Consider the following 20,109-nt stretch of genomic DNA (forward strand, 5'->3'; position numbering starts at 1 on the left):
TAAAGACGGGTTGCCTTGGGACCAGCCTAGTGGTGCAGTGGTTAAGTTCACACATTTGACTTCAGTGGCCTGGAGTTTTCAGGTTCAGATCCAGGGTGCGGACCTACACACCACTCATCAAACCATGCTGTGACGGCATCCCACATACTAAATAGGGGAAGATTGGCACAGATGTTAGCTCAGTGACAATCTTCCTCACCAAAAAAAAGAGAGAGAGAGAGAGACAGGTTACCTCTGTGCTTAATCTGCTTGGTGGAATTTGGCTGCCCCAGATGTTACATGATCCAGATTCAGTGATGGGAACTAATTTGCTCAGTGCCAGTTCCTGGAAGACAGAATGTGATTGGCTCGCTTGAGTCAGGCGTTCTTGCTTAGTCCAATCGAGGAGAAATACATAATACAAACATGGCTGCTGAAGACCCATCTCTGTGGATTGCAGCCCATGCCCAGAGTTAAGAGAACTTCTGTGAGTTGCCAGCAAGCTAGTTATTAAGCTATTGTGCCTCAGCTCCAAACCCCTCCTCTATACTCTGCTCTATGAAGCCAAGGGCTGGGACCCTACAAACTGCATAGCTCCTAGGCCAGCTAGACATGAAAGGATGTCTAAAATAGAATTTCAGCAAATCCAGCCTGGCTAAACTTGGCTGTGAGAGTAGATTGGTAATTCAGATGCCTACCACCAAGAATGCTGCATGGTCCCTTGAAGTTCAAGTCCAAACAGGAGTTGAAGTGTCTGTCTACTGCTTATTAAGGATCAACGGAAAAAGGGAAATTTGTAAAAACTCTTTTTCAAAGAAATCTATAAATAGGAGCTCTTGAAATCATCTCAAAGTGTCTCTAATGTGTCCACATTTGAAGAATTTTAAGAAACTTACTTCTGTAGAGTCCATTGTTGTGGAGTCTAAGGGGAAATAGAGGGACAACAGTGTTTGTAGCTTCAAGTGCCATAGGAGTCGACACATTGTGTAGACACAGTGGAGCCTAGAGCTCCCTGGAGCACAGGTTCTGGATGTGGACTACCTGGGTGAACATCCTGTCAGCTCCCTGTGACACTGAACATGGAACACAACCTTGACGTGTCTCTGTTTCTTCATCAGCAAAGTTGAGCTACTGTGCGTAGCTGCATATACAGTGGTGAAGACTGCATGAGCTGGTCCACAGCTCAAGATGGTGAGTTATCTTGGACGGCCAAGTCTTTAGGCCTGGACTAAAGTAAGTACTCAGTAAACGTCCACATTATCCTATTTATTCTTAATGGCCTTCTGGTTCCTGAGGTTTCTTGCATTTTATCTCAGAGGCTATGCAGAACCATGAGGAGGAATTCAGCCATCTCTGCTAAATTTCTTCTTTGCAGAGTGACTAGGACCCAGAGAAAAGAGAGAAAATAGTGTAGACACCCTAAGCACAGAGCTCAACGAAATATGATGGCTTTGGCCATAAATGCCGCTTTATGGCTGTCTGTAAAGCTGCCCATCAAGAAGCTCCCGACAGATGACCCGCAGTGATGAGAGGATGAAGGGAGCGGCACTGCAGAACATTCCACCTGACGGGGACACAGATCATGGGAAGGGCATTCTCATCAAGCACAGGGTATCTTTCAGTTCTTTCTTCCTCCTTCGTATCCTCTGGCCCAGCCCCTCTACTTGTGTCCCTGCCTCTCAGTTTCCAGCTGCCATTCATTCATTCATTCATTTTTTCATTGAATTATATTTTAATTAACTCATATTCATTCAAACATTATTCATGACTTTTTAAATTACTCAGATAGCAGATATTTATCGTACTAACAACTGCAGATTAGATTTATTGGACTCTTTCTAGATGGTAGGTTCCTTGATAAGTTGTTAACACTAACAACAGCATCAACATTTATTGAGCATTTATTCTGTGTCAAGCACCTTGGTAATTGTTGTACATGAACTATTTCATTTTATCTTCACAAAAGTTGTCTGGGATAAGATGCTATTATTAACAGGATTTTTACAGGTTGGGAGAAGTATCTTAGAGAGTTTAGGCAAATTGTCGAAAGTCACACAGCTAGTAAATTAGAGAGTCAGGTTTCAAAATCATGTCTATCTAAATTAAAACAAGTACTCAACTTTTACTTGGGACAGTCTCAACAGATCTAAAATTCCAGTGTTTATCATTCTTGCTCAGTAATGAATTCATAGGGAAAGTGATACTTGATCTGTGTTGTAAAGTGTGGACAAGGAGACCACTAAGAAAATGATTTAAGAAGGTATTCATTCCAATTGAAAACAACATACTAAAGAAAACAGTGAAGCAGAAACCCACAGCATGGCCCCATTTTCCCAGCATCACTCATTGAAAAGGTATTAATATGTCATCATCAATTTGACAAAAGCAAATGGTGAGTTAAAAATCTTTCCATTGAAAATGACAGGCAATCCAACTCAAACTGGCTTGAAGAATAACGGGATGTACAAACTTGCATCAGTGAAAAGGCCAGAGGCAGGACCAGCTTCAGGTACAGTTTGATCTAGAATCATCGAGGACCAGTTTTGTTCCTTTCCATATTTCCTCTTTACATTCCAAAGCATCAGTTGCTTCTTCAGTCCTCAAATGGCTTCCCATTGGCAGTTCCGTGGTCTTCTGACCTAGTAGTAAAGAAGCCGTTCAGGTCTTTATGTCTTCACACCATACGGATCACAGAAGGAGTGGCTTTCAAGGAGGGGAGAGAACTTTCTTTTTCCCAGAAGCCCTAGAAGACTTCTCCACAGGTTTCAGTGGTTCTGACTGGGTTTCTGCCATCATGGATCAAATAATGGCGGCCAGAGAGATGCGATGGGATAGAATTATTGGCTTTAGCCAGTCAGGGTCTGGGCCAAGGATCAATACCACAAAAATGCATGACTGATCATGGGAAAGAAGTAACAGCCCCAAAGCCAACTCCAGCTGGTGTTATCTGAAAGAGGAAGATGAATAGAAGTTAGACCAGCAAATACAATGGGGGTCCACCACGCCAAACAACTCAGTTTGTTTTTTTAACTCTTGAGTGCGCCAAAGCATCTCCCGGAAGCATGCAGCAGCTTAGTTTGGTGCTGTACTAAATTGGAAACCTTACCTTATTCATTACCGTCTTGGAAGCATTTTCTACACTAAATGCAATAACATTCCTTTACCATGAATAAATGTAGTATTTTTTTTCTTCCCAAAGTGCCTCAGAAGTCCCAACTTTCAGAATGTCTTCAGTAGAATTACTGTCACTACCCTGCTTTATACCAGCTTTGTCTCCCGCCTAAACAAAAGGTATCAACATGAAACATTTCAATTAAAATCAGATTAAATACTGTGTTTCCTTACAGGGGTGGTATTTCAATTGCAATTCTTTCCATGTTGTTTATTCGACAAATGTGTTTGGCATGTGTAAACTGTTGTGATCACTTTTCTTTTGGTGACATTTTGAGAAAGGGAAAAAACTGCATGGCTCAGTGGATGACACAGTTTGCTACAAGTGGCAATATAAAAATTTGAAATTCTTAAACCATTTAGCATTTCCCCTTCCAGCCACGTTATCTATTGCAGAGAAGTAATATTCTGGGGGACTCAAGCCAATCAGAGGATAGGAGTATAATTTGCACGAAACAAATGTATGTATAAATTATCACTCTCTTCTCTCCTCTCCATAAATAGCGACACTAATAGATCCATAGTGAGAGATACAGGAAGGGATGCCATGTTCAATAATTCATCTTGTCTGGGAAAGGCAGACTTGAGAAACCTGATCAGTTAAGATGCACAGCTCTTCTTCAGCATTGTCCAGCATCTCCTGACTATTGTGGCTGAAGGACCGTGTGTCTCTGCTCTAGAAGAGGGAGCTTGTGTGGGTGGGCAAGAGAAAAAGAGGGAGAGAGACTTATGATCTAAGGCATGTTTTGCAAAATTTGGTTTGAGCAAAATTTATAAAATAGGGAACTTCTTACATAAAAGTTTGGATTACCATCTTCTGCTAAAGATCTGGAGATCTTTCCTAAGAGGAAAAACAATAGCCTGGAGCCATATAGTGGTTTTGTATAGAGGTTGCCTCTTTTAGACAGGGCATATGCATTCCAGTCTGCCTCAGTCTTCACCATTCCCTGTTGCCTCACATCCAGTGCTTTCCATTCTGTTACCATCCTGGACACAACACGCAGTTGAGTCTATGGCCCTTAGTTTAATGAGGGCCATGTGGACTAATAATCTGGGGACTTTTCAATCCAATGTCCTTTAAAACTTTGTCCAAAATATAGTTAGTGAGGGTGGAGAGAATCTGATTTTTTTAAGACTTTTTTTCAAAATCAGCACTACTTACAATTTACTTCCATTGGTTGAAACAGAGTCAATGTTCTTTAAAAAAGTAAGACAAAATCTTTCCAACTTCTCTGCAGTTTTAGTATTTCTTTGGCATTCTTTTGTGACTTTTCTGAACCAAGCAACTTCTTGGGAGGTATCTTAAAAGGTTTAATATTCACAATATAAATCACATCCCTTGTAAATCACAGCACACCACACATTATGTGGCTCTGGAATTTCTGCTAACCACAACTGCCATCTTTGAGCTGACTACAAACGCTATGTATGCTAGTTACGAAAGTCCTCAACAAAAATATTCCAGGGCTAATAAATGTTATGTTTTTGTACCTTTGCTTCTTTCTCTCTACAGTGGCATATTTTTCCATCAGAGAAGGGCAAGTGTATATTTTCCCAACTTCTTCTGTTAGTGTTTCTAAGCTTGTTGGGGCTTAGTACCCTGGGCAGCTGTCCAGCTGACCTACCCCTCAATTTACTTCTGCAGGAGCAGGGGAAGGCACGATAGAGGAGTCACTGAGTCACAGAAGGTATGAGTTTAAAGACTTGGCACTGGGCATCTATAAAGCAGAATTTTGAGAAATTTGCCATATTTTAGTAAGTATGTTACAAACTATTTTCAACCGACTGTTTTTATTGCGTACTTGGTGTGTGCATCTAATTCAGGAGTCAGTGAATTACGGCCCATGGGCCAATCTAGCCAGCTGCTTATTTTTGTAAATAAAGTTTTATTGGAACACAGCCACGCTCATGCATTTACATATTGTCTATGGCTTCTTTTGCACTGCAACAGCAGAGTTGAATAGTTGCAACAGAGGCCAATAGGGCCTGCAAAGCCAAAATAGTTACTGTGCGGTCCTTTAAGAAAAATGTCGCCAATCTCTGATCTAATTCTCTCACATGGTAGAAAAATGTAATTGCTTGTTAGGTGCATTTCCTTTGAATGATTAGTTCCCCCAGATAGAAGCTCCTGTACTCCTTCTCAGGACGCTGGTGACACTTGTAATTATCTATTTACTGGACATCTTCATACTGTAATCTGCTTGGGGAACCTCTATTGGATCCAAATATATCAATTAGGAATACTTTTTCACTTTTTTTTTTTTTTTTTAGGAAGATTAGCCCTGAGCTAACTACTGCCAATCCTCCTCTTTTTGCTGAGGAAGACTGGCCCTGAGCTAACATCCATGCCCATCTTCCTCTACTTTATATGTGGGATGCCTACCACAGCATGGCTTTTGCCGAGAGATACCATGTCCGCACCTTGGATCCGAACCAGCGAACCCCAGGCCCCCAAGAAGCAGAACATGTGAATTTAACAGCTGCGCCACTGGGCCAGCCCAGGAATGCTTTTAACTGCAAGTAAGAGAATACTTTTAACTGCGTGGCTTAAACAATGAAGATTTGAATTATCTTGCCTAACAAGAAGCTGGATGCTTCTAAGTCTAGGTCTGAGACAGAGGCCCCAGGATTGTGCAAACCTTCATGGCCTCAGGCTGTGGCTGTCCTTCCTGCACCACTATGCTCAGCTTGCCGACTCTTTGTCCTTATGCATGTCACCTCATGGTTGCAGATTTTTGGCTCCAGCTCCAGGCATCACATCCTCACAGCAACATTCCAAGCAGAGTAGAAAGGACATGAGCATAAAGCTTCCCTCTACTAAGGTTCTGGCTTTTTAACCCAGAAAGAAAACCACCAGTAGGACCCCACCCCCCATTATATGTGTCATTGAACAGAGGTGATCACATGCCTTCCAATAGTCTGTGTTGCTATAATCCCAGTTCTAGAACAAGATGGGAAGCTAGTGGATATTCAATAATAGTGTGTCAAATGGTAGATGGATATATTGATGGATGAAAAGATGAATGATAGACAAAATCTTTCAAACTTGGTCCCCATAGTGGGCAACAGAGGAGAGCAAGTAAGGGGGATCCTTGGTAGTGAAAATGCTGTGGACTTTCACTCTATCTCAACCTTTTCATTTTACAGATAGGAAAAATGAGGCACAAAAATAGAAAGTTAGATATTGTAGTGAATTATTTTGGTTTCTGATTGTCCAACATCTATGCCCCACTTTCTGGTAACAACTCCATAATTTTTCTTTGAGGAACCAACTCTCTCAAACAATGTGATTGAAGTGAGGCAGGTGGCAGCCCTGGCCCCAAGAGAGAGCATCTTTCCCAGGAACAGGAGTATTCCATCCCCCTGACTTCAGGGATTGGTCCAGAGATGGGCACATGTTCCCAGATATACAACCAGAATGAGCACGAAGCTTCGGCACGTGCTGCCGGCAGAAAGAACACAGGCCTGTCTCTAACAGTACCTGGTCCATAATATGTGCTCAGCAAATATTTGTTGAATGAGTGAATGTGTGAATAAACAGCATCTTCCTATGTCAGAAGAGGAAGGGTCCTCGAAGATCAGCTGGCCCACTCTCTACAGAGATAGCCCTAGCATCTCAGGCTCCTGGTGCCAAGTCCACTGAGTTCTCTTTTCCTCCGTCCTGCATCATGGCAATAGGAATTCCCAATCTTCCAGCAACCAGCTTCTCCCTCTGTCAAGGCACCACTTGTTTTCCTCATTTCATCTTTCTTCAAGTCCTTGAGTGTTCACATTTCTTGAAGCACATTTTGCCTATGTATTTGAATTCCAGTTCTTTTCATTTGCAACTGAACAAGGAAGATACCAACGACCCTTTGCTGGATTACTTTACCCTCTAAGGGACTTTGGGCTTTATCCTGGCTCTACACCTGTAACCCTTTGTCTCCATTCACGTCTCTCACCAGGCGCTTCTGATCTCTCTCCTACATTCCCACCCTCCACTGTATGCCAGAACCCATCCCTGTTATTGTTCCAGAACGCAGCTTGTACCAATGGTCCCCTGGGCTGACTGGTACCAAGAGGCTCACCTGGGCAGTGAAGTCTGAATCTTCGACCTTCAGTGGAGACATCTCCAGGGCCCTTGGATGTCCAAGTGGGCTGTGTTTTGAGAGTCCTCCCAGGTTAGAGACGGAGGAAACACAGCCTCTCAGACACAGATGGCATCCAGGTGCCGCTTGCTCAGCTGGGCTCCCTCTTGGAAGTCCTAGTGAATCTCCAGCTTGGGTGGGTGATAGCCCTTGCATTTTCCTCCACTCCAGCAGGACTGCTGAGGATCTCGAGTGGTTGAATGGGGACAATATGAGGATTTGATGCTCCTTCTGAAAATAGTCCTGAAATCCTCCCTTTCTAGGGAATCACAAACTGCTTTGTGCCATGAAGAACATCATGGAACAGGATATTTAATGCAAACAGGTAGCTATCCAAACCACGGTGCTCCATGAATTCAATCATCAACCATTATTTCAAAAGTTTGATATAAGGAACTTCGACGTAATATAGGTATTTGTGAAGAGCACATTAAAAAATATATATATATACATATATATACATACACACTCAAATTTTTTAATTTGAAAACTCACTCTGCCACTTACTCATTGTGTAACCTTGAGCAAGTTACTGAAACCAGTGGTTCTCAAATGTGGTTCCCAGATCCACAGTAGCAATATTACCTAGAGACTTGTTGAAATGGAAATCTTGGGGTCCCCACCCCAGACCTACTGAATCAGAGACCCCAGGGAAGGGAGTCAGCAATCTGGGTTTTAACAATCCCTCCAGCTGGTTCTGACGTGTGCATCACAGTCTGAGAAGGATTGGTTTAACGATCCAATCTGAGTCTCTTTATATGTAAAGCAGGAGTAATATTACTTGGCCTCATAAGGCTGTTGTAAGGATTAAATTCAATAGATTTTGCCTGTAAAGCATTTAGCACAGGGACTGGCACTTGGTATGCATTCAATATGTGACAGTTCCGATTAACGCTATTATCATTATTGGATTTCTTTTCTGGGTGGCCATTGAGTCAGTCTACATCTCTGCATGTCTACCTGTGAAATACTAAAGAGGGAAGATATTTTAACATTAATCATTGTAATAATAGCTAATTCAATGAGCTCCTACCATGGGCCAGGCACGTGGCTAATCACTTCATGAACATTGCTTTCGATCTTCATTTTAAAAAACGCTAAGAGAATGGTGCTATTATTCTCTACCTTTTACAGGTGAGAAAACAGCTTAAGTAACTTGCCCCGGATAACGCAGGTAGTGAGAGGAAGAGCCAGAAAAAGAGAGTGAGTTCCCCGAGCCCGGGTTAGTTAAGCACATCACCATAGTGCCACTCCAAAGAGGTTTACAAAAGCGACTATGGAGTGGCCATTTTCACACCTACAGTGTCATTTCAAAAATCTGATATGCGCTACAACATATGCACTAACGTCACAGTTATTGATTAATTCTAGAAAAAGGCTCTCCATCTAGTTTTTCCTTGAAATGAGTTTTTTGGTTTTTAAGAGACCGGGGCAAAGGGGACCCTGTAGCTGTCCTCCATGACGTCTTCCATGATTCTTAATTTCTGCCAAGCCACTTTGGTCGCCTGGTCACAATGGGGGATGATTCACTGATGACAGGACTGAAGACAACCCAGCTTCTGTTGCCAGAGTTGTCCCTTCTGGGTTGCAGTATGGGGCACTGATTACCTGAGCCCAAAGGACACATTCAAGTGTCCATTAGATAAGAGAATCAACTTGGGAAAAAAAAAATGCTTCCTTTACCTACAGAAGGTAAATTTTCAAGCGAAGATTAGCAAAGGGAAATGTGACAATGCGACCTGTAATTACGGTTAAGTACGTTTTAGCCGTTGTACTTATTAAGATGGGTATTGGGGCCCAATGATGAACACCAAATTTATACCATTTTTCAATGCAACAAAAAATTCCGGCACATAAAATAAGAGACAACTTATAAAACAATTTAAAAATGGGTAAAAACCATATGTATATCAAAGGAATTTCAGAGCAGGCTGCCGAATTTGTAAAATAAATATATTTAAACATCCATCAAAATGATGTCCCAGGGTAAAATACATGTTTATTCAGTGCAAAGTAGAGAACTTTTAAGTACAAATGGGCCAGGAACAAAATCCTGTAGGTTTTCTTATTGGAGGGAAGCGAATAAGTTTGGCCTTCATTTATGGGATTCTGCCTAAATCTTAGAAGCTGGACCTCAGAGATGTTACAAGACATTGGTTTAATGTAAAACTTCCCTGTGCCCCTAAAATGACAGTATCAACAATAGCACCACTGAGCAAACACTAGTTTTGGCTTCTGCTTTTTATTTTATTTTTTTTCCCCTCTTCTTAGCTCCACCCCGCTAGCTCTTGAAAGGCCTTCTGTTCTGTCAGCCATAATGACATCTGCTGGCGGAGACAGGAAGTCATAAATCTGTAGGTCCCCTCTCAACCAAACCTTGTTAATGCTGCCATTTATCACAGGGGCTGGGGTGCCATCTCTAGGGGCTGGACGCACAGAGTCCATTTTCTCCCATACTCCCTTCCCATGAGAGCAACCATTTTAAAAACAGCCACTTTTTCATCTCACATTGGCAGACCTGAAAGTCAGACAGATGCAAACCCCACTGCCGATGCGCAGCTCTTGGAAAGAAGCCACAGTTGCAGGCAGCAATAGACTCGACTCGACGTTCAGGACGGAAGTAAGGCGGTTCTCACCAAGCTCTGTCCCCCGCCCCCCCCCCCCCCCCACTGCCTCTAGGAGAGGAACGGAGATCTCCTTTGCTGCAAGTGCCTCTGCCTCACTGTGCTTCTTTAAGGGCAAAACTTGCTACAGGGGGAGTGGACAGGATTACTTAAACTCAGAGTTGCTTTTGTTCTGAACTAATTCAGGATGACGTTCGGGTTTTATTTCTTAGGAGTTCTTTGTGCCCTAAGCCTTGATTCAAGACCCGTGGCTATGCAAGACATGGTCTCACTTTTGCTTCTCCAAGTGTGGTCCCTAGATCACTAGCATCAGCATCATCGGTTGGAGCTTGTTAGAAATGCAGCATCTCAGGCCCCACTCTAGACCTATTTGATCAGAATCTGCATTTGAAATAAGATCCTCAGATGAAAGTGTATGAGCCCCATGCCCTCCACCAGGCTCTAACCTCAGCCCTCATGCCATTTGGGGCTGGATCATTCTTTCCTGTGCACTAGAGGATGCTGGTAGCATCCCTGGCCTCTACCCACTAGATGCCAGTAGCACACCCCTGAGTTGTGACAATCAAAATGGTCTCCAGACACATTGTCAAGGATCCCTTGGGAGGAAATATCATCCCTGTTGGAACCTGAGCGATTCAAAGTGTGGTCTGTGGACTCGCAGCGTCATCTAGGAGCTTGTTAGAAACACACGTTCTCAGACCCCACCCCACATGCACTAAGTCAAGATCTCTTAGGGGGCCAGCCTGGTGGCGTAGTGGTTGGGTCTGGCGCTCTCCACTTCGGTGGCCCAGGTTCAGATCTCGGGCACAGACCTATACCACTCGTCAGGCCACGCTCTGGTTGCATCCCACATACAAAAGGGAGGAAGATGGGCACAGATGTTAGCTCAGGGCTAATCTTCCTCAAGCAAAAAGAAAAAAAAAAGAGGAAGATTGGCAATAGATGTTAGCTTGGAGCAAATCTTCCTCCTGAAAAAAAATCTCTTGAGATGGTTGAGATGGGGCCCAGGGGTTTGTTTTAACTTTGTAGAAGGTAATATGCAGGCTGAAGTTTAAGAATTTTGAAGCTGTGGAGTATGAACAGAGAAAAGCAATATGATAACTAGACATTTCATGATGTACCTGTCACCGTGGCCGCAGCATCACCAGGAGGGAGTAATACATGGTGGTTGAGTATAAGAATCAGCACCATACCAGGAGGATGTGAATCCAGGATTCCCCACTTGCTGTATCCATAACCTTGGGTAAGTCACTTAACCTCTCTTTGCCTCAGTTTCCCCATACGTAACACAGGGACAACAAAAGCACTTTACCTCGTTGAATTGGTTTAAGGATTAGTAAGGTCGTATTGCAAAGTGCTTACAACAGTGCGTGGCACCAAGTGCTTCATAAATGTTAACTGCTATTATTATCATTACTAAAATTTGCCTGTCTTTCCCCAGACTTTTAAGTTCCCTAAGAACCAGGCAGATGCTTTACTCCCTGCTGCATCCCAGCACCCAGGCCCGGGCCCGGCGTAGAGCAGGGGCTTACTGAACATCAGCAGGCAGGAGGATACACCTGTGGAGAGAAGAGGGCGCTGGCAGGAGCGCTCTGCCGCCAAAGGCTAGGATTCGTGCTCTGCTGCCTTCATATTTTCTGCACGAGGATCTGAGCTTCCCTGATTGGCTTCTGTAAACTGGTGCCTTTGCCAATGTAGAGAGGATTGAGCTGATGTTGGTTTTATCCCTCAGTACGGATTAGACTGGACCTCAGATATAGCTGAAAGCACTGTATAAACAATAGTCAATCAACAAATGCTTTTAAAATCACGAAAAAGCTAAAAAAAGCAGGAGTACTTTCTACATGACGGGTGTTGTGCTGTGTGTTTTCCATTAGCTCATACAATCCCCTCTGTGCCCCTAGTGGAATCAGTGATATAATTATCCCCATTTAGAGGATAGGAAAACTGAGGCTCAGAGAAGCTAAATAACTTGCCCAAGGTCATAGTCTTAGTAAGTAGCGAAAGTATTTTTTAAATGCAGGTCTGCGATTCCAAACCTACACTTAAATTTCCTCCCTGGTGCCTACCTGGTCTGGTGCTCTGCCCATTTCCTTATGCCCGGGTTTAACTGCCAGCACCTGGGCTTTCTGCCTACAGGGAGGCCCAGGAGCGGCCCCATCCAAAGACTGGCAGGGGTCGATGCATAAATACCCCGGCTCTCTCACCCCTCAGGAGGGATATCCCGGAAGTGGGTAATCTACATTGACTCCCAGCGTTCCCCAGCAGGATCAAGCTCTGGTTACCCATGGTGATGACCTGCTTGACAACACACCCTGTATTAACTGCCTTCCTTTCCCTAATTCACTTTCCTACTTCCCTGCTGGAATTTTCTAGGATCATCTCCCAAATAAACTACTTGCTCTCAAATCTTTATCTTGGGGAACCAAAAGCAAGACACACAAGACTTCTAGAAAGAAGATTTGCAACAGTCCTGGACTATTCGGCCATTTTAAGCCTGTGGGTTCCTTAGCTGCGTTGGCCTTCCCAGCAACGGTTAAGGAGAAAAGACAAGCTGTATTGATGGGCGAAAACAGCAACCAGGACAAGTCACTTGGACATAATCCTAGCAAGCAGGGGTAGAATATCATGAAATTTTAAGGACAATAGGACGCTTAATGCCTAATCATAATAGATAAGACATGCTCCGGATAAGACAGAAAGGTGTTCTCAGAGTGAATTATATCATTCTCTATTTGCTTCTGAAAGTTGAGGGGCACCTTTGGACACACAGTTCTAATGAGACCAGGAAGGAGAGCTTGATGCACAGTTGAGGTGGCATAAAATATACCAGAGCCCAGAACTTAAAGGCTGCTCGTCACATGGTTTCCAGGCTGTTCCAGTCCTTACATTCACTTAATGTCTCCCTGCGGTTAGTGAAGTTGAGCAATGGATTACTGGGCCAGCGACTTGGTCTGGATTCTCCAGCAGCAGCAAAACACTGTCACCAACCGCAAGTAGCCAGCTCCAAGGGAGAAAATGTGATATATGTGAAATTGAACAGCTCCCGTGTCCCCAGCCTGCCCACTCAGCAATCGTCCCATTTAAATATACACAGTGCTTAATTGCTGTTGCAAAATTCTATACCTAGCCAAATCAAAATAGTTTTTCAAAGGAGAGCCTAATGACTTTTGGAGGATTTATTCTGAGAAGCCAGCGTGGCAACGCCGAGCATCCCCAAACTTTGCAGTCATCCTCCTTAACTGTTTTCAGAGAACAAATTCCCACCGAGGAGAACAGGACATTTTCTCCTCCGTGTTGGTGGAGCATGCCCACTCTAGAGGAGGAGGTGTTTCAAGATGTAGATAAATGAATTAGCATTTATCAATGGCTATGATAATAAAATTCAAACTGAATATTATGACTGATGACGTCTCCAAGAGCTAGCCCGACTCACCTCTCCTTGTCATTTCTGCTCCTCTCTCCCTCTCTGGCTCTCTAAACCTGGGCCCTGACCGCTGCATCCTTTGTGTTCTAGAAGCACAGAAATCTCTTCCAGTTTCAGGCCTTGGCTCCCGGTTGGGCGATTTGTGTCTTCCAGATCTCAGTTTAAACGTTACCTTCTCAAAATGGTTTTCCCTCTCCCCTGTGACTAGAGGGGGCCCTGGCCCCACCCCTTATTCTCTATCCCGAAATCCTGCCTTCTATTCTTCCTATCGTTCTCCATGATCGATCTGGGATTTCCTCTTGTCGGGCTCTCCCCACCAACATGACGCTGTACAGGTGTTGTGGGAGGGGAGAGAATAACCAGAGATTGCCACCTTAAAGTTTCCACAAAATAGTTACTGGGAAGAAGGATATCCTGAATGAGTTAAATGACATAAGAAGAAGGCAATAAATTATATCCTCGAGGGCAAAATTGTATGGTACACTGGCGCTCAAACTTGGCTGCATATTGGAATCATCTGGGGGCTTTAAAAAGTACTGATGCCTGGATGCCGCCCTCACAGACTGATGTAATGGGTCTGGGGTAAGACCCGGGCACTGGGATTTTTCAGTTCACCCCAGCTGATTATAACACACAGCACTAGAGAGAACACTGCTTTTGTAATTGAAGCATCATGTGTATATATAGAAGTGCACAAATCGTAAGCATGCAGCTGACATTATTTTCACAGATTGAACACACTGATGTAACCAGCACCCTGGTTAAGAACAACACCAGCCTCCGAGAAGCTTCCTTGTGCCCACTTTCACAGGTAACTCCTACCCTATATTCAAGATCAGTTCTGCCTGCTGGTATACACTCATATATGTGGAATCATACTCTATATTGAGTCTCTTTGTTTCGAGAAAGTACAGACTAGAGAAGTGTGAATCACAGGGGATCCACCCAGGAAGGCTTCCTAAAAGAGGCAGTATTTAAGGGAGGATCTGAAGGAGGCAAGAAACAAAAGAGGAAAGTGAGAAAAGGGAAGGACATTGGTGAGGGGAAGACAGTATCAATTGGAAAAGAGGCACCCAGCTTGAAACGCTATGTATCCACATCTGATGAAAGCCCAATGGTGGGCCTCAGACATTTTTAAAGTAAATCTTTCCTTGCAAGATGCTCAGCTTGGTATTCAATCAGTCTGCAATGGTTTTAGTTCGTTCGTTTGTTTTGCTAAGGAAGATTTGCCCTGAGCTAACATCTGTGCCAATCATCCTCCACTTTATATGTGGAGGTCCTTTATATGTGGGTCACTGCCACAGCACGGCTGATGAGCAGTGTAGGTCCACACCCAGAATCCAAACCTGTGAACCTGGGGCCAATGAAGCAGAGCACACCAAACTTAACCACTATGCCACAAGGCACAATCTTCTACTGACACCAATATTGTGCTGGACTTAGGGATATAGAGGCAAATAGAACTTACGTCTTAATCAGGGGAGACAGATAGTAAACAGACAAATACACGAAGATGCTTACAGATGGTTGTAACTTCCACGAGAGGTGAGAGAAAGTGGGACAGATAGGGTGGGAAAAAAAAGAGGTGACACCTGAGTTTAGAGTGAAGAGGAGAAACATCTGGGGGAGGAATCTTGCTGGAGGGAAAAGAAAATGCAAAAGCCCTCAATCCTGTACGGGAGGCATTGCAGTAACGGAGATGCTCGAGAATCTCACAGGCTGCCCCAATGTTGAGTAATTAGCAGCACCCAACGCTAGGGAGGCACTCAGCAAATATTTATTTTAATTGCATTGAGTTGGAGTCCAGCGGCAAACTAATCAAAAAAAATTCAATATGGTAGACACCTGTTTTAACGCGGCATTCACAGACTTCTATGGGTGCAATGAAAAGGTTCCCCAGGCACGCTGAGTGAATCCAAGAATAGATGCCCTGGCTGTTTCTTGCATGCGACAAATTCTACTAACTTGATTCACTTGTTACAAAATTCAACTTTTGCACAGGAAAGGTTCCCATGCCTGGCACCTTATCAGAATCACTGGGAACTTTTAAAATTTCAGATTTTCTGGCTCCACCCTGGGGTCTAATTTAGTAAGGCTGGAGTGGAGCCTGTGCTTCTTTATCTTAAAAAAAAAATCCCCAGGTGACTCGGATGTTGAGCCGGTGTGGGAATAAGCGTTCTCAAGATACAGTTGAGTCGTTCGGATCAGTTCATGCTTTTACACATCCCAAAGTTTGAGTGTTGGATCCTAGGATGCTAAGTTCCCTGGAGACCCAAACATAGCATTATTCCAAGCCACCAGCTCTTGGAAGAAGTTTCCAAAAGTGCCAGAGTTGGTGGTTTAGCAAAGTATTTTGCAAATTCTAGTGAGGCCTGTACCACCTTTCTCACATTTGGCCATCTCCACATCCCCCATGAACCATTATCTATTCTCTATCGTTTCTTAAAGATATTTATTTTTAAAAGCCATAAATTACATTAAACTTTAGATTGCTACCATAAATGGAGAGCAGTATCATTCACTAAGATAGAAGGTAACCTCAAAGTGAGTTCAATGAAAACAGACCATTTTTAAAAAGTCTAGTCAGGTACTCTTGCTCCTCCCAGGCTTCTGAGCCTGTGATCTGCGGTTTCTTGGTTGAAAAATACAAGTTAGCAAGTATTAGGCATAAAAGACACGGTAGCACCAAACTGAGACTTCTCAGATTGAAAGAGAATGGGAAGGGAGTAACCTTTTCACTACGCAATTCAACGTTTTCCAACGTCGCGTCTGTACCACTAAACAACATCTGGGTACTGTTGTGTTACCCATCCCATTGGGGTAACCAAAACCTTCTTTGATGATAACCAAGCTAAATACTCTACAATAGCAGCAGTAGGAAAAAACGCAAATTAATGAAAGAAGACTCCAGAAGTGCGGGGCCAAGAATTTGTTGGTAGCTGGCTAAAAGGTAGATTTCCTAAGAGGTATTTTAAGTCCTCCCCATCCCATTATATAACCAGCTATTGAGAAAGAGAAGAGAGTGAAAGTAAAGTTCAAAGAATCCCGGAGCAAGGCTGGGAGAGATTCTGCAGCCCAGAGTCAACTACTCCTGCGTATTTCCCTCCGGATTCTCTCCAAGGCTGGGTCCAGCTCCCAAATTCCCTCCTTCCCAGTTCCCAGTCTTTTGGAGTCATTTTAACAGAAGTTTTTGGAAGGCGGGGATCCTACCTTATGCATCCCAGCGTCTCCTGTGCTTGGGGCAATGCCTGGCACCTGACACAGCTGATATTTGTTAAATCATTGAATGTATCACAAACACCAAATCAACAGGCGTGGGGCTTCTACAGAATATGGCGGATTCATGGCGCACTTGCCGCAGCCTCAGTCTTCTTTCTGTTCAGGCCTTAATTCCGTACCTCTTGATCCTATAACTGTAGTTCCTTGACTACAGGACTATGGAGTTTTAGTCAATACGCTATGGTCCCTATCGCAATGCTCCACAAAGGTGTATTGGGTAATTAGAATTAATTAGAATTAATACCCTTCTGTTGACTTCGCCATAGAGTTTTCTCTGCCTCGGTTGCCTAAGGATTAGGCTGGGATAGGATGGGGCTGGTCATGGGTGGAGTCCGCATGGGTGATTTAGGGTAAGTAAGTTAACGACACACATGAGAAGGAGAAATGAGCACTTGCCTTCCAGGTGGGGATGTTAAAAATGATTCAACAACAAAGATTAAACAGCACTTGCAAACAGTGACAATAACATGTTGTGGCTGACTAGCAGGATGGGGGAAGTTAAGTTTCCTATAGCCCCAAAGAACTGTTAAGAAAAATATTTGTGGAACTAGTCCTCCTTGGTAATGCTCCACCAGGGAGGGCGAAGGCAGCCGATGAGTGGGAGGTGCACCTGGGACATGTCCCAGATGACACTGTTCAGGCCTCCGTTGTGGTGGGTACACGGTGGGGAGTGGGGACTGAGGAGCTGGCCAGGTGAAACCCCATCACAATGACCACAGTAACAATGTCACCCCTTGAACTCCTAAATTATATTGCTATCTAAGCCTGATTCAGCTGTATAGGTAGCAATGTTGAGTATGTCTGATTCCCAAAGAACAAAGGCTTTTTTAACAGAGCTTCTCAAAGGGGAGTAAGCAAAAGGTTCACCTGTGGAGGCGGGGGGTTGCTTGTTCAAAATGCAGATTCCAAAGCCCTCATCCAGAAGTTTCTGTTTAGAAGGTCTAGGACAGTGGTGCTCAACCAGGGGTATTTTGTCCCCCAGGGAACATTGAGCAATGTCTGGAGACAAGTTTGCTTGACACAACTCAGGTGGAAGGGTTTGGCATCTAGTGAGTGGAGACCAGAGATGCTGCTAAACATCCCACGTTGCACAGAACAGCCTCCAAAACAAAGAATTATGGCCCAAATGTACCAGGGTTAGAACATCTTCTAGAATAAGGCCTAGGAAGGTGCATCTTAACAAGGGCCTCAGTGGATTTCAGTGCAGGAAGCAGAAGCCCTGAGTTGGAAAGACCTAGACAATGCCTGTCTTTTTCTTATAAGGGCATCACTATCTGAGTTCCCTTTTTGCCCAACTCCTCTTCCCTATTGAGCACTCAGCTTTGACCTGACTCTCCTCATGAAGCCCTGCCTGATAAGCATCCTCCTTCCTCCAGGTCCAGGTCACCTCTCCCTGCTAAGTACAGCTCCTGCCCCAGCACACATCACTTGCCCCTTTAAATGTTTGTCTCTCCCACTGGAACGAGAGCTCCTTGAGAGCAGGGTCTAGGCTCAGACCTGTCCGCAGCACCTCAAAAGGTGCCTGGCCTGCAGCAGGGCTCTATAAGCACATGTTGGCTTGAACACGCCTCAGCTGGAAGGACGTCTCCTGCCCTGAGCCCAGAGCTGCCGCCTCTTTCAGATGCTGTCACAGGACCCAACAGCAACATCTTCATGGGGCTTATCACTCTGAAATTATCTTATCTGTTTGCTTACTTTTCATTCATTCAAAAAATATTTTCTTGGGCACCTACTATGCGTCATGTCCTTTGCCATCATTGGGCTATAATAGTAAACAAGAGGCAAAAATCCCTCCTCCCAACAGAACTTATACTCTAGAGGGGGAACTTGGCCAATAAACAAAATGGAAAACTGTATATAATATGATGTGTGACATTGGTAAGCCCAGGGGAGAAAAATAAAATAGAGAAATGGGATAGGGAGTGGGGCTGTGTGCGTGAAATTGTAAGTAAAGGAGGCCTCGGGGAGAAGGTGACATTTAAGCAAAGACTGGATATCTGGGGGTGAATTGAGTGCTCCCCCATTAGAATATAAACAGTAAGAGGATCAGGATCTTTCCTTTCTCTACAGCTGCTGTGTCTCCAGAACAGGCACATAGTAGGTGCTCAATAAATACTCTTTGAACAAAACAAAGAGAAGAATATGCTATTAAAATATCCAGGAGGCAGACGGGAGATGACCGAGAACGTGGCAGGGTAGGGGCATTAAACTTAAGGGGAGTGGAGGACATCTTTGTGGTCAGACTAAGAGACGCAGAGGAGTGGAGGATGGAGGTCATCACTGGATAAGGTGCCCTCCCCTTTTCCTGCCCAAAGCAAACCCAAGTTCTTACCCTCCTAATGTTGTTAAAGGTCCCCGCTGGTCAGCTAACCCGGCCCCCTGCGTCTCCCTTCCCAGCGGCGGAGTTAAGCCATCACCCTGCCCCCTTTTCTCGCGCATCTCCTCCCTTCTCATCCCCTCCCTGGAGGGGTGTCCCCGCGCCTGGTGGGCAAATTCTTGCACCAGCGAAGAGGGCGCACCGAGGAGCCCTAGCCCGGCGGCACGCCCGGGTCCCCGCCCCCAGCCCCTCTCCCTGGCGGGACACTGTCCCTTTAATAGACTCCCTCTGCCTGGCGCTCTGCGGCTGGGGAGTAAATTTCTCCCTGTCATCAGGTCGCGGGGAGAGGAGGAGGAGGAGGAGTTTGTTAATGTTCAGTTTGTTCAGCGGGATCGATGTTTGCTGGCATCGCCTCGCCCTGTCTTGTGTGTGTGTGAGAGTGTGTGTGTGTGTGTTTGTGTGTGTGTGCATATGTGGGGGGTGTGAGTGTGTGTGAGAGGAAGCGAGAGTGCGTGCGTGTGTGTGTGTGTGTCTGTGTGTGTCTGTGTGTGTGTGAGTGTGTGAGTGAGTGAATTCCAGATTTTCTGTCTTTCCCAAACCCGCTCCTGTCCTCTCGCATATCACTCACAGACGGGGATCTGACAGCAGCCACAAACCTACAGTGAGTGATCTCTCTCTCCCCCCAGCACGAATCCGCCATAGAGATCGGCGAGGAGGAGGAAGAGGAGGAGGAGGAGGTGGTGGTGGAGGAGGAGGAGGAGGGAAAGAGAAGGAAGAAGAAGAGAAAGAAGAAGAAACCACTACCTTCCCAGGATTGCCTTTTTTTTTCCTTATCTTTACGCGCGCGTGTGCGTGTGGCGCGTGTGCGCCCCTCGTCCCTTCCATCCGAACCCGGTCTTGGATGTTTAATAAAGAAATCAAGTGTCTCAACAGTCACCAAAAAAAAAAAAAACAAAAAAAAATTTCCAAAAAGCAAAAACAAAAAGAGAGAGAGAGAGGAAAAAAAATCAAAACAAACAAACAAACAAGGCAGAACCAACCTCTACTTCAAACCAGCCGGCGCAAGCCACCCGTGTCTGCCGCCCAGAGAGGGGGGTCTCTGGTCCGTGGTGGAGGAGTTGCAGGGGGGATCGTCAGGGGGACAGAGGCCGAGTGACGCCCTAGGAGCCACCGGGCAGGAGGCGG

General features: G+C 44.7%; 1 long non-coding RNA gene across 2 annotated transcripts; it reads right to left on the reverse strand.

The window, feature by feature from the left end:
* Positions 1 to 1,864: 1,864 nt before the first annotated feature.
* LOC124248771 (uncharacterized) lies at positions 1,865 to 20,103 on the reverse strand. Of its 2 annotated transcripts, XR_006891139.1 has the most exons (3): positions 19,965 to 20,100; positions 7,218 to 7,456; positions 1,865 to 2,926 (listed from the first exon to the last, which is right to left on the reverse strand). It is a non-coding gene; the product is annotated as an uncharacterized LOC124248771 (long non-coding RNA). The 2 variants fall into 2 exon arrangements; XR_006891138.1 differs by lacking the exon at positions 7,218 to 7,456 and having other exon boundaries at positions 19,965 to 20,103.
* Between the last annotated feature and the right edge of the window lie 6 nt (positions 20,104 to 20,109).

Source organism: Equus quagga, chromosome 12 (assembly GCF_021613505.1).
Source record: "Equus quagga isolate Etosha38 chromosome 12, UCLA_HA_Equagga_1.0, whole genome shotgun sequence".
Classification (NCBI taxonomy): domain Eukaryota; kingdom Metazoa; phylum Chordata; class Mammalia; order Perissodactyla; family Equidae; genus Equus; species Equus quagga.